Raw genomic sequence first — 12574 nt, forward strand, 5'->3', positions numbered from 1 at the left:
CAATTTTCTCGTATAATCCAAGACAACCCACTTAGATAAGTTTGAAAGCCCTCAACACTGAAATTCAGCAACTAGTACCAACTTCAAGCTTCCAATTAAGCTTCCAACATTTCCAATTGCTTCATATCATATATATATATATATATATATATATATATATATATATATATATATATATATATATATATATATATATATATATATATATATACACATAACACATTTTATCACATATACATACCCAAAATTCAATACCCAATATACTTAATGAATGAATTAGCTAGCGTTCTAGGATCCTCACCTTACTCAAGCACCAATGAAGCAAGATTGAATATTTTTCTCAAACTAATCGGATCCTATAACATAAGAGGACCAAAATCTCAACACCCACTTATAAAATTTTTGAAAATTTTGGGGAAGGTGAGGTTGAGAATAAAAATGGAAGTTCCTTACCAAATTATGCACCGAACTTTGTAGAGTTCGATGCCGTGGATGCGTGGCCGCAAACGATGTGGCGATCGGAGCTCAGAGTAGCAAGATATGGTGATTTGAAGTGGAACCAAGGATTTTGGAACCTTCTCCTCTCTTCCCTTATGTTCTTCCAAGGTGAAACAGTCAGGAATGGGAAAAAAATGAGCTGAACTCATTTGGTCAAGTGGAGTGTGGGTTGGGCCTTGGGCCCATTACGGGTCCAGTTCACCCAATTCGTCCCGTTCGATCTAATTTTGGGCCAAATTCTTTAAAATTATTGTCAAACTTCTTATTTTAATTAGCTCTACCTTATTAAACTATAAAATTCACATTTCTAATTTCTTTAACTAAAAATTAATTTATTTTACAGGGTTTACAAACGCCACATGTTCATAAATTTGAATTTATCGGCTAACTTCGTAAATGGAATTATGCTATATTAGCTTTATATGGTCAATGTTTTCTTTAAAATTTGATTGCATCAACATTTTCATCCATTGGCCAATAATGGACTCAATTCTTTATGTTAAATGCAATTGTAAGTAACTTAAAGGAAGTGAAAATTATAGTTTTGCCATCAGTTGTGCTTAGCTATCCTTAAGTCCTTGATAGTTGATACACAATCTTTAGCCATTTTAGACATTAATATATAAATGTATTTGTTCCGGGGGTTACCTGAAACTGTAGGTCGATCTCGGACGAGATCTTCTGTGCCAGTCGGTGCTGATGTATCCGATGTGTGGGTGGTGGCCGGAGCCGCTGTGTCCGACTTGTTGGACTTGTCGGTGATGCTGATCCTTCGTCACCAGAGGGTGGGGGTACCTGCAAGGAACTCCGATGCTTAAGTTAGCAAGGGTATTAAGCAGATTTTTTAGTAGAATCAGAGTATGAGTTATACCTGGGTGCTCCAGTGTATTTATAATGGCGTAGAGTGACCTTTATGGAGATAAGATAGATAAGATAGTTATCTTATCTTATCTTTGAGTGAAGTCATCTTATCTTCAAGGGAACCGCCCTTATCTCTCTAGGCTTTGGGCTGCCTTTGGATTTGGGTCGTATTCCTCTGTTTGGGCCCTTATTTGGGCTTTTCCTGGTGACTTGGTCGAGCTCTTTAAGAAGTGGTCGGATAGTCCTAACCTGAAGAGGTCGGTCGACTTGTCGCCAAACAACCCGAGTCGCAGAGCTCGACCCAGGGTATGAACAGTGCCCTTGCTCGAGTACGACCTTCCTTTTGAGGTCGAGTCCTTTAGTCTTTAGGTCTTCAATCCTTTTCTGGTAAAGCCGAGCTCGAGCACTTTGGTCGATTCTGCTGAAGCTTTTTGAATATGAAGCGTTTTCCTTCGCTTCTTTTAGTTTGAAAGTGCGCGCTTTTGCAATTGCACTCTTGTCTTGGGAACATGCGAGATTTTTAAATGCTCATTAATTTCTCCTTTGCCGTTTCCCTCTTTTCTCTTGTATTTTCGAATCCTTCTTTTCAGTTTCTTTTGCTCCCGAATATTTCGCTTTTGCTTTGCTTTTGTTTCTCTCATCCCTTTGCATTCCGTCATTTTTGCTTTGAGGTGCTTCTTTCCTTCTGTTCGCTTCGACGCAAGGGTGCTTTGTTGCCGCTGTTTCCTTCGAACCTTTTCCTCACACTCGTCTCTTCTTCCTCTTTACAAGTTAGTACTTTCTCTTCCTTTTTAGTCACTTTCTTTACATTTGCCTGATCTTGGAGACAGTTTGGATCTTTCTACTTTTGATGTGTCTTATTGTTGTTGTAATGTGTGTTCTGGAATTTTCTTTCATCTTTTTGTATGAACCTTTTCGCCTTTCCTGATGGTTGAAGCTTTTAGGGCTTTGCATGTTGTTATCTGTTTTTGTATTTTTTTATTTTGGAGCTTCTTGGGGTAATAGCTTGTTTGATTCTGAAAAAAAGTTGCGTCTTTGATGATTTCCACTTGGCAAAAATTTGCTGTTGGTAGTTCCTTTTGCTGATAGACTAAAACTGTAGTTTGAAGGGTGGCTATTTTTGATGACTTATTTGATTTGTAATTTTCTTCTCGACATTTTGATTGAAAGAAGGTTTATTTTTCTTGCTGAGATAACTTTGTAGAACTTGCTCTGTCGCTCTATTATTGCCTCCAAAGGATGCCCCTGGACCAGTGGGTTGTGTCCTGGGATTTCCTTTTGTTATGTGTGCCTTAGATCGAGTTATATCTGTTTTGTCTAAGCTATTTATTTAGTAATTCCTCTCTTTTTTCTTTGCTGTAGGATTAGTTGACCATGTCTTCTCGTAAAAATATTGTCGAGACCTCCTCCAAAGTCTCCGAGGGCATGTCTGATTGGCTGGACTCCCTCGTCTTGATGTGTGTCTCTGTAGTTAATTCTGAATTCTGTGCAGAGCTTAGAAAACATCATCGAATCTGTAGGAATAGAGATCAGGAAAAGAACTATGAATTGGTAGCGCCTGATTCTAATGAAAAGGTTTGCTTTCCTGCTCTGACCCAGGGGGAACGTCCCTTCTTTTACGCTTATGACTATTTTTTCAGCCAGCTTGACATTACTTTTCCTTTTACTTCCTTTAAGACCGACTTTTTGTGGTCGTGTAACGTAGCTCCATCCCAGCTCCATCTGAACTCCTGCGGTTTTATCAAGATTTTTCAGTTGCTTTGCCAAGAGTTGGGTGTCACACCTTCTCAAACTCTTTTTCTTTATCTTTTTGTTTTGACGAAGCCCGGGATTTCCTCAAAAAAGAAAGCTTCTTGGATTTCCTTTCGATCTGCCCAGGGACACAAAGTGTTTGCTATGTATGACGAGCCTTTAGGGATTTTAAGAACTACTTTTTTAAGGTCCAAGCTGTTGAAGGAGTTCGACCATTTTTCTTGGAATCAAAGAATGAACCTGCCTTCTGGTGCACGAAATTGTGATCTCCAGGCTCGAACAAATCTTGGTAATGGCTCCAAAGCTTGGTGCTCTGATCTTAATTCATAATTGTCACAACTTCGATACAACTAACCAGCAAGTGCACTGGGTCGTCCAAGTAATACCTTACGTGAGTAAGGGTCGAATCCCACGGGGATTGTTGGTATGAAGCAAGCTATGATCACCTTGTAAATCTCAGTCAGGCAGATATAAAGTGATAATGGTGTTTTCGAATATTAATTAATAAAATAGGGATAGAGACACTTATGTAATTCATTGATAGGAATTTCAGATAAGCGAATGGAGATGCTTTCGTTCCTCTGAACCTCTGCTTTCCTGCTATCTTCATCCAGTCAGTCTTACTCATTTCCATGGCTGGCTTTATGTGATACATCACCACTGTCAATGGCTACTTTCGGTCATCTCTCGGGAAAATGATCCAATGCCCTGTCACGGCACGGCTAATCGTCTGGAGGCATCACCCTTGTCAATGGCTTCATCTTATCCTCTCAGTGAATAATATGCTCACGCACCCTGTCACGGCACGGCTATTCATCTGTCGGTTCTCGATCATGCTGGAATAGGATTTACTATCCTTTTGCGTCTGTCACTAATGCCCTGCAATCGCGAGTTAGGAGCTCGTCACAGTCATTCAATCATTGAATCCTACTCGGAATACCACAGACAAGGTTTAGACTTTCCGGATTCTCTTGAATGCTGCCATCATTCTAGCTTACGCCACGAAGATTCTGGTTAGGAGATCTAAGAGATATTCATTCTAGCTTATTTCATGTAGAACAGAAGTGTTTGTCAGGCACGCGTTCATAAGGGAGAAGGATGATGAGCGTCACACATAATCATCACCTTCATCACGTTCTTGGGTGCGAATGGATATCTTAGAAGCGAAATAAGATGAATTGAATAGAAAACAGAAGTACTTTGCATTAATCTTTGAGGAATAGCAGAGCTCCACACCTTAATCTATGGAGTGTAGAAACTCTACCGTTGAAAATACATAAGTGAAAGGTCCAGGCATGGCCTTGTGGCCAGCCCCCATGGTCTAAGAACAATGCGTTCAAAGATGCCTAATACAATAGTAAGAGGTCCTATTTATAATAAACTAGCTACTAGGGTTTACATGAGTAAGTATTTGATGTATAAATCCACTTCCGGGGCCCACTTGGTGTGTGTTTGGGCTGAGCTTAAGTGTTGTACGTGTAGAGGCCATTTGTGGAGTTGAACGCCAGTTTTTGTGCCAGTTTGGGCGTTCAACTCTGGTTTTGGATCCTTTTCTGGCGCTGGACGCCAGATTTGGGTAGAAAGCTGGCATTGAACGCCAGTTTACGTCGTCTATTCTTGGCCAAAGTATGGACTATTATATATTGCTGGAAAGCCCTGGATGTCTACTTTCCAACGCAATTGGAAGCGCGCCATTTCGAGTTCTGTAGCTCCAGAAAATCCACTTTGAGTGTAGGGAGGTCAGAATCCAACAGCATCAGCAGTCCTTTTTCAACCTCTGAATCTGATTTCTGCTCAAGTCCCTCAATTTCAGCCAGAAAATACCTGAAATCACAAAAAAACACACAAACTCATAGTAAAGTCCAGAAATGTGAATTTAACACAAAATCTATTAAAAACATCCCTAAAAGTAACTAGATCCTACTAAAAACATACTAAAAACAATGTCAAAAAGCGTATAAATTATCCGCTCATCACAACACCAAACTTAAATTGTTGCTTGTCCCCAAGCAACTGAAAATCAAAATAGGATAAAAAGAATAGAATATACTATAAATTCCAAATTATCGATGAAACATAGCTTCAATCAAATGAGCGGGACTTATAGCTTTTTGCCTCTTGAATAGTTTTGGCATCTCACTTTATCCATTGAGGTTTAGAATGATTGGCATCTATAGGAACTTCAGATTTCGAATAGTGTTATTGACTCTCCTAGTTCAGTATGATGATTCTTGAACACAACTTCTTTATGAGTCTTGGCCGTGGCCCTAAGCACTTTGTTTTCCAGTATTACCACCGGATACATAAATGCCACAGACACATAATTGGGTGAACCTTTTCAGATTGTGACTCAGCTTTGCTAAAGTCCCCAATTAGAGGTGTCCAGGGTTCTTAAGCACACTCTTTTTTTTTTTTGCTTTGGACCTTGACTTTAACCGCTCAGTCTCAAGTTTTCACTTGACACCTACACGCCACAAGCACATGGTTAGGGACAGCTTGGTTTAGCCGCTTAGACCAGGATTTTATTCCTTTAGGTCCTCCTATCCACTGATGCTCAAAGCCTTGGGATCCTTTTTATTGCCCTTGCCTTTTGGTTTTAAGGGTTATTGGCTTTTTGCTCTTGCCTCTTGGTTTTAAGAGCTTTGGCTTTTTCTGCTTGCTTTTTCTTTTTCTTTCTATTATTTTTTTTTTCGCCTATTTTTTTTTTCTGCAAGCTTTGTTCTTTGCTGCTTTTTCTTGCTTCAAGAATCATTTTTATGATTTTTCATATTATCAAATAACATGTCTCCTAGTCATCATTCTTTCAAGAGCCAACATATTTAACATTCTTAAACAACAACTTCAAAAGACATATGCACTGTTCAAGTATACATTCAGAAAACAAGAAGCATTGTCACCACATCAATATAATTAAGCTAAGCTCAAGGATAAATTCAAAACTCATGTACTTCTTGTTCTTTTGAATTAAAATATTTTTTATTTAAGAGAGGTGATGGATTCATAGGACATTCTTATCTTTAAGACAAAGTTACTAACTACTAATGATCATGTAATGAAGGCACAAACATAGATAAGCACATAACATAGAAAACGAAAAACAGAGAAAGCAAGAACAAGGAATGAATCCACCTTAGTGATGGTGGCGTTTCCTTCTTGAGGAACCAATGATGTCCTTGAGCTCTTCTATGTCTCTTCCTTGTCTTTGTTGCTCCTCCTTCATTGCTTTTAGATCTTCTCTGATTTCATGAAGGATGATGGAGTGCTCTTGATGTTCCACCCTTAGTTGCTTCCAATAATTGTGTGGAAGAAAATGTATCCTCTGAGGTATCTCAGGGATCTCTTGATTTGCAGTCAAATGTTCTACCACTGAGCTATAGACCCTTGATGGAAGCTTTTGTCTTCCCTTTCCTCTTTCTAGAGGTTTCTCTGGCCTTAGGTGCCATCAATGGTTATGGAAAAAAACAAAAAAGCTCTGCTTTTACCACACCAAACTTAGAATATTGCTCGCCCTCGAGCAAAAGAAGAAAGAATAGAAGAAGAAGAAGATATGGAGGAGATGGATGGCTGTGTGTATTCGGCCATATGGGTGGGATTGGGTGAGAGAGAGATGTTGAATTTTAAAGGTAAGTAGGTGTATGGGTGTGAGTGGTAAATGGAAGACAGAAGGGATGAGTGTTTATTGGGAATAAAGGATGATTGAGAAGAGAGAAGAGAGTGAGTGAAGGTAGGTGGGGATCCTGTGGGGTCCACAGATCCTGAGGTGATCCTGTGAGGTCCACAGATCTTGAGGTGTCAAGGCATTTACATCCCTGCACCAATTTAGGCATGCAAAATGCCCTTGCACACAACTCTGGGCGTTCAGCGCCAGGTTGGTGCCCATTTTGGGCGTTCAACACCCATTTGCTGCCATTTCTGGCGTTGAACGCCAGAACCATGCTTGTTCTGGGCGTTCAGCGCCAGGATGCTCCCATTCTGGGCGTTCAGCGCCAGAACTATGCTCTGTTCTGGCGTTTGAACGCCAGACAGATGCTCCTCCAGGGTGTGATTTTTCTTCTGCTGTTTTTGATTCCTTTTTTGAATTTTTTGTTTATTTTGTGACTCCACATGATCATGAACCTAAGAAAACATGAAAAACAATAAAAATAAGAATTAGATAAACATTGGGTTGCCTCCCAACAAGCGCTTCTTTAATGTCAATAGCTTGACAGTGGGCTCTCATGGAGCCTCACAGATGTGCAGAGCTTTGTTGAGACTCTCCAACACCAAACTTAGGGTTTGACTGTGGGGGCTCTGGTTGACTCTGCTTTGAGAGAAGCTTTTTCTGCTTCCTCTCCATGGTTGCAGAGGGAGATCCTTGAGTTTTAAACACAAGGGAGTTCTCATTCTATTGAAGGACTATTTCACCTCTGTCAACATCAATCACAGCTCTTGCTGTGGCCAGGAAAGGTCTTCCTAGGATGATGGATTCATCCTCTTCCTTTCCAGTATCCAGGACTATAAAATCAGTAGGTATGTAAAGGCCCTCAACCTTTACTAATACATCTTCTACTTGTCCATAAGCCTGTTTTCTTGAGCTGTCTGCCATCTCTAATGAGATTTTAGCAGCTTGCACCCCATAGATTCCCAGTTTCTCTATTACAGAGAGGGGCATGAGGTTTATTCCTGAACCAAGGTCACACAGAGCCTTAAAGATCATGGTGCCTATGGTACAAGGTATTATGAACTTTCCAGGATCCTGTCTCTTCTGAGGCAATGTCAGTTGATCCAGATCACTTAGTTCATTGATGAACAAGGGAGGTTCAACTTCCCAAGTATCAATGCCAAATAGTTTGGCATTCAGCTTCATGATTGCACCAAGAAACTTGGCAGTTTGCTCTTCAGTAACATCCTCATTCTTTTCAGAAGAGGAATACTCAGCATAGCTCATGAAGGGCATAAGGAGGTTCAATGGAATCTCTATGGTCTCTAGATGAGCCTCAGAGTCCTTTGGTTCCCCAGAGGGAAGCTCCTTATTGATCACTGGACGTCCCAGGAGGTCTTCCTCCTTGGGATTCACGTCCTCTCCTCTCCTTACAGGTTCGGCCATGGCGCTTATGTCAATGGCCTTGCACTCTCCTTTTGGGTTCTCTTCTGTATTGCTTGGGAGAGTACTAGGAGGGATTTCAGTGATCCTTTTACTCAGCTGGCCTACTTGTGCTTCCAGATTTCTAATGGAAGACCTTGTTTCATTCATGAAACTTACAGTGGCCTTAGATAGATCAGAGACTAGATTTGCTAAATTAGAAGCATTTTGTTCAGAGTTCTCTGTCTGTTGCTGAGTTGATGATGGAAAAGGCTTGCTATTGCTAAACCTGTTTCTTCCACCATTATTAAAGCCTTGTTGGGGCTTTTGATCCTTCCATGAGAAATTTGGATGATTTCTCCATGTTGAGTTATAGGTGTTTCCATAAGGTTCACCTAAGTAATTTACCTCTGCTATTGCAGGGTTCTCAGGATCATAGGCTTCTTCTTCAGAAGATGCCTCTTGAGTACTGTTGGATGCAGCTTGCATTCCATGCAGACTCTGAGAGATCATATTGACTTGCTGAGTCAATAATTTATTCTGTTCAGAGTATCAACTTCAAGAACTCCCTTCTTCATAGGCGTCCCATTACTCACAGGATTCCTTTCAGAAGTGTACATGAACTGGTTATTAGCAACCATGTCAATGAGTTCTTGAGCTTCTGCAGGCGTTTTCTTTAGGTGAATGGATCCACCTGCAGAGGTATCCAATGACATCTTTGATAACTCAGATAAACCATCATAGAATATATCCAGGATGGTCCATTCTGAAAGCATGTCAGAAGGACACTTTTTGGTCAACTGTTTGTATCTTTCCCAAGCTTCATAGAGGGATTCACCTTCTTTCTGTCTGAAGGTTTGAACATCCGCTCTAAGCTTGCTCAGCTTTTGAGGAGGAAAGTACTTGGCTAAGAAAGCCGTGACCAGCTTATCCCAAGAGTTCAGGCTATCTTTGGGTTGAGAATCCAACCATAATCTAGCTCTGTCTCTTACAGCAAAAGGGAAAAGCATGAGCCTGTAGACTTCAGGATCTACTCCATTAGTCTTAACAGTATCACATATCTGCAAGAATTCAGTTAAGAACTGAAAAAGATCTTCAGATGGAAGTCCATGAAACTTGCAGTTCTGCTGCATCAGAGAAACTAACTGAGGTTTCAGCTCAAAGTTGTTTGCTCCAATGGCAGGAATGTAGATGCTTCTTCCATGTAAATTGGAATTAGGTGCAGTAAAGTCACCAAGCATTCTCCTTGCATTGTTGTTGGGTTCGGCTGCCATCTCCTTTACTTGTTCGAAATTTTCAATCAAGTTGTCTCTGGATTGTTGTAATTTAGCTTCTCTTAATTTTCTTTTCAGAGTCCTTTCAGGTTCTGGATCAGCTTCAACAAGAATGCCTTTTTCTCTGTCCCTGCTCATAAGAAAGAGGAGAGAAAAAGAAAAGAAGAGGAATCCTCTATGTCATAGTAAAGAGGTTCCTTATTGTTAGTAGAAAAGAAGGAGAAGAAATTCGAACACAGATAGAGGAGGGGGTTCGAATTTGGTGATGATGTGAGGAAGAGATGTTAGTAGATGAATAAATAATTAGAATAAGATGAAAGAGAATGAGGGAATTTTCAAAAATTATTTTTGAAAAGGAGTTAGTGATTTTTGAAAATGGTTTTTGAAAAATGTTTAGTAATTTTTTTTCGAAAAATTTTTTGAAATCAAAAATAAAAATAAAAATAATTAGTTAATTAAAAAGAAATTTTTGAAAAAGGGGGAGATATTTTTGAAAATTAGAAAGAGAGAGTTAGTTAGGTGGTTTTGAAAATGTTAAGAAACAAACAAAAAGTTAGTTAGTTAGTTGAAACAAATTTTGAAAACCAATTTTGAAAAGATAAGTAGTTAGGAGGTTAGGAAAGATATTTTGAAAAGATATATTTTTTTTTTGAAAAAGATAAGATAAGAAGATATTTTTGAAAAGATATGATTTTTAAAATCTCAATTAATGACTTGATTCATAAGAAATCACAAGATATGATTCTAGAACTTAAAGTTTGAATCTTTCTTAACAAGTAAGTAACAACTTCAAATTTTTGAATCAAAACATTAATTGATTATGTTATTTTCGAAAATTATGATATAAAATAAGAAAGAGATTTTTGAAAATTATTTTTGGAATTTTTGAAAATAACCAAGAATTTTGAAAAAGATTTGATTTTTGAAAAAGATTTTGAAAAAGATAAGATTTTCAAATTGAAAATTTGATTTGACTCATAAGAAACAACTTGATTTTAAAATTTTTTGAAAAAGTCAACTCAAATTTTTGAATTTGATGAGAGAAAAAAGGGAAAGATATATTTTTTTGATTTTTGAAATTTTTATGAAAAACATGAAAATTATGCAATGCATGAAATTTTTTTAGATCAAAACAATGAATGCATGCAAGAATGCTATGAATGTCAAGATGAACACCAAGAACACTATGAATGTCAAGATGAACATTATAGACACATTTTTGAAGAATTTTTAATGCAAAGAAAACATGCAAGACACCAAACTTAGAATTCTTTAATGCTTAGACACTAAGAATTCAAGAATGCATATGATAAACATGAAAAGACACAAAACAAAAAATCATCAAGATCAAACAAGAAGACTTACCAAGAACATCTTGAAGATCATGAAGAACACTATGAATGCATGAAATTTTCGAAAAATGCAAGATGCATATGCAATTGACACCAAACTTATAACAAAACATCAAGACTCAAACAAGGAAACATGAAATAATTTTTTATTTTTGTGATTTTCTAAAAATTTTTTTGGATTTTTATTTTATATTTTGAAAAAAATCTTTTGAAAAAGAAAATAAGGATTCCAAAATTTTTAATATGAATTCCAGGAATCTTATGCTCTAAAGCTCCAATCAAAGGGTCAGGCATGGCTTAATAGCCAGCCAAGCTTTAGTATGTAACTCAGACATGACACGCCTGACATTCCTTACATTCAACAGCCAATTGGCTAAGAAAGATAAAGAAGCTCTTCTCTTGTGTATAAGGATTGAGACATGGCTTTACAGCCAGCCAGGCTTCCATCATGCTTCATGAAACACTAGAATGCATTCTTAAAAATTCTGAAGCCATAGAATAATTTATTTTTAAAAACTTTTTTTTTTTTCGAAAACAGATGAGAAAATTTTGGAAATATTTTTGAAAATTTTTTGAAAAGAAAACAAAAAGAAAATTACCTAATCTGAGCAACAAGATGAACCGTCAGTTGTCCAAACTCAAACAATCCCCGGCAACGGTGCCAAAAACTTGGTGCACGAAATTGTGATCTCCAGGCTCGAACAAATCTTGGTAATGGCTCCAAAGCTTGGTGCTCTGATCTTAATTCATAATTGTCACAACTTCGATACAACTAACCAGCAAGTGCACTGGGTCGTCCAAGTAATACCTTACGTGAGTAAGGGTCGAATCCCACGGGGATTGTTGGTATGAAGCAAGCTATGATCACCTTGTAAATCTCAGTCAGGCAAATATAAAGTGATAATGGTGTTTTCGAATATTAATTAATAAAATAGGGATAGAGACACTTATGTAATTCATTGATAGGAATTTCAGATAAGCGAATGGAGATGCTTTCGTTCCTCTGAACCTCTGCTTTCCTGCTATCTTCATCCAGTCAGTCTTACTCCTTTCCATGGCTGGCTTTATGTGATACATCACCACTGTCAATGGCTACTTTCGGTCATCTCTCGGGAAAATGATCCAATGCCCTGTCACGGCACGGCTAATCGTCTGGAGGCATCACCCTTGTCAATGGCTTCATCTTATCCTCTCAGTGAATAATATGCTCACGCACCCTGTCACGGCACGGCTATTCATCTGTCGGTTCTCGATCATGCTGGAATAGGATTTACTATCCTTTTGCGTCTGTCACTAACGCCCTGCAATCGCGAGTTAGGAGCTCGTCACAGTCATTCAATCATTGAATCCTACTCGGAATACCACAGACAAGGTTTAGACTTTCCGGATTCTCTTGAATGCCGCCATCATTCTAGCTTACGCCATGAAGATTCTGGTTAGGAGATCTAAGAGATATTCATTCTAGCTTATTTCATGTAGAACAGAAGTGTTTGTCAGGCACGCGTTCATAAGGGAGAAGGATGATGAGCGTCACACATAATCATCACCTTCATCACGTTCTTGGGTGCGAATGGATATCTTAGAAGCGAAATAAGATGAATTGAATAGAAAACAGAAGTACTTTGCATTAATCTTTGAGGAACAGCAGAGCTCCACACCTTAATCTATGGAGTGTAGAAACTCTACCGTTGAAAATACATAAGTGAAAGGTCCAGGTATGGCTGTGTGGCCAGCCCCCATGGTCTAAGAACAATGCGTTCAAAGATGCCTAATAC

General features: G+C 38.6%; 1 non-coding gene across 1 annotated transcript; it reads left to right on the plus strand.

Moving 5' to 3' along the window:
• Positions 1–8943: 8943 nt before the first annotated feature.
• On the plus strand, positions 8944–9051 carry LOC112768104 (small nucleolar RNA R71). Its single transcript, XR_003185543.1, has one exon. It is a non-coding gene; the product is annotated as a small nucleolar RNA R71 (small nucleolar RNA).
• Positions 9052–12574: the final 3523 nt, after the last annotated feature.

This window comes from Arachis hypogaea, chromosome 17 (genome assembly GCF_003086295.3).
Source record: "Arachis hypogaea cultivar Tifrunner chromosome 17, arahy.Tifrunner.gnm2.J5K5, whole genome shotgun sequence".
Classification (NCBI taxonomy): Eukaryota; Viridiplantae; Streptophyta; class Magnoliopsida; order Fabales; family Fabaceae; genus Arachis; species Arachis hypogaea.